This window comes from Haemaphysalis longicornis, unplaced genomic scaffold, assembly GCF_048455015.1.
Source record: "Haemaphysalis longicornis isolate Haplotype H1 unplaced genomic scaffold, Haemaphysalis longicornis Haplotype H1 scaffold_4, whole genome shotgun sequence".
NCBI lineage: Eukaryota > Metazoa > Arthropoda > Arachnida > Ixodida > Ixodidae > Haemaphysalis > Haemaphysalis longicornis.
Genome location: NW_027526361.1, coordinates 210,300,185 through 210,302,799, shown reverse-complemented (window position 1 = coordinate 210,302,799; position 2,615 = coordinate 210,300,185). Strand labels below are relative to the sequence as shown.

The 2,615-nt window shown below is 50.0% G+C and overlaps 1 non-coding gene across 1 annotated transcript; it reads left to right on the top strand.

Moving 5' to 3' along the window:
- Positions 1 to 1,252: 1,252 nt before the first annotated feature.
- On the top strand, positions 1,253 to 1,325 carry Trnat-agu (transfer RNA threonine (anticodon AGU)). Its single transcript has one exon. It is a non-coding gene; the product is annotated as a tRNA-Thr (tRNA).
- Positions 1,326 to 2,615: the final 1,290 nt, after the last annotated feature.

Sequence of the window (2,615 nt, the reverse complement as noted above, 5' to 3'; positions counted from 1 at the left end):
TTCTTTATCTTCATCTACTACATCCTCCCCTTTGCTTTCAGAGCTATTCTTGACTGCCAATTCTTATTTCTGTCTTATTTTCAACAAACCCCTCAATTCTTATTCTGATTCGCTACATGCATAGCGAGGGCCTCTGTTCTGGCAGTCTTGGTGCCATAGGGAGCTTAAGAGTGTTCAGCGCTGGTTGACCACTCTCGAAATGACGTAGACGCTCGAGTCACTGCCCGGGGGATAAAAAGAAGGTCCCCTTCACACCGAGTAGTCTGAGTGGCGCTGGCTACCACCCCCAAGTGCAGGAAACACAAAAGACCTGAGCATAAATACCCCAGAAATTGCGGCTAAACTACCCCCGCTGGTAGCGTAGTGGTTATCGCACCAGACCGGTATTCTGAAGGTCGTGGGTTCGGATCCCACCTGGCGGGCATTTTTTCTCAGCTTTTTTATTTTACAAATTCTTCGTCTTGAGCTACGACATCCTCCCCTTTGCTTTCTGAGGTCTTCTTGATGGCCAATTCTTATTTCTCTGTTATTTTCGACGAGCCCCTCATTTCCCATTCGGATTCGCGACATGCATAGCGAGGGCCTCTGTTCTGGCAGTCTTGGTGCCATAGGCAGCTTAAGAGGGTTCAACGCTGGTCGACGACTCTCGACATATCGTAGACGCTCGAGTCACGGCCCGGGAGTTAAAAAGTAGGTCCCCTTCACCCCGAGTTGTCCGAGTGGCACTGGCTACCACCCCCAAGCGCAGGAAACAAAAACACCTGAACATAAATACCCCAGAAAGTGGATGCTAAAGTTACCCCGCCGGTAGCGTAGTGGTTATCGCACCAGACCGGTATTCTGGAGGTCGTGGGTTCGGATCCCTCCTGGCGGGCATTTTTCTCCACTTTCTTATTTTCCAAATTCTTTATCTTGAGCTACTACATCCTCCCGTTTGCTTTCCGAGTTCTTCTTGAGGGCCAATTCTTATTTCTGTGTTATTATCAACGAGCCCCTCATTTCCCATTCGGATTCGCTACATGCATAGCGAGGGCCTCTGTTCTGGCAGTCTTGGTGCCAAAGGGAGCTTAAGAGGGTTCAACGCTGTTTGACTACTCTCGACATGTTGTAGACGCTCGAGTCACGACCTGGGGGTTAAAAAGAAGGTCCCCTTCACGTCGAGTGGTCCGAGTGGCGCTGGCTACCACCCCTAAGTGCAGGAAACCAAAACACCTGAACATAAATACCCCAGAAAGTGGAGGCTAAAGGAGCCCCGCCGGTAGCGTAGTGGTTACGGCACCAGACCAGTATTCTGGAGGTCGTGGGTTCGGATCCCACCTGGCGGGCATTTTTTCTCCACTTTTTATTTTTCAAATTCTTTATCTTGAGCTACTACATCTTTCCCTTTGCTTTCCGAGGTCTTCTTGACTGCCAATTCGTATTTCTGTCTTATTTTCAACGAGCCCCTCATTTCCTATTCTGATTCGGTACTTGCATAGTGATGGCCTCTGTTTTGGCAGTCTTGGTGCCATAGGGAGCTTCAGAGGGTTCAACGCTGGTTGACTACTCTCGACATGTCGTAGACGCTCGAGTCACGGCCTGGGGGTTAAAAAGAAGGTCCCCTTCACCCCGAGTGGTCCGAGTGGCGCTGGCTACAACCCCCAAGTGCAGGAAACCAAAACACCTGAACATAAATACCCCAGAAAGTGGAGGCTAAAGGAGCCCCGTCAGTAGCGTAGTGGTTATTGCACAAGACCGGTATTCTGGAGGTCGTGGTTTCGGATCCCACCTTGCGGGAATTTTTTCTCCAGTTTCTTATTTTCCAAATTCTTCGTTTTGAGCTACTACTTCCTCCCCTTTGCTTTCCGAGGTCTTCTTGACGGCCAATTCTTATTTCTGTCTTATTTTCAACGAGCCCCTCATTTCCCATTCGAATTCGCTACATGCATAGCGATGGCCTCTGTTCTGGCAGTCTTGGTGCCATAGGGAGCTTAAGAGATTTCAACGCTGGTGGACTAATCTCGACACGTCGTCGACGCTCGAGTCACGGCCTGGGGGTTAAAAAGAAGGTCTCCTGAGTAGTCCGAGTGGCGCTGGCTTCCACCCCCAAGTGCAGGTAACCATAACACCTGAACATAAATACCCCAGAAAGTGGAGGCTAAAGTAGCCCCGCCGGTAGCATAGTGGTTATCGCACGAGACCGGTCTTCTGGAGGTCGTGGTATCAGATCCCACTTGGCGGGCATTTTTTCTCGGACCCCGAGTGGTCCGAGTGGCGCTGGCTACAACCCCCAAGTGCAGGAAACCAAAACACCTGAACATAAATACCCCAGAAAGTGGAGGCTAAAGGAGCCCCGCCAGTAGCGTAGTGGTTATTGCACCAGACCGGTATTCTGGAGGTCGTGGTTTCGGATCCCACCTTGCGGGAATTTTTTCTCCACTTTCTTATTTTCCGAATTCTTTGTCTTGAGCTACTACTTCCTCCCTTTTGCTTTCCCAGGTCTTCTTTGTGGCCAATTCTTATTTCTGTCTTATTTTCAACGAGCCCCTCATTTGCCATTCGAATTCGCTACATGCATAGCGAGGGCCTCTGTTCTGGCAGTCTTGGTGCCATAGGGATCTTAAGAGGTTTCAACG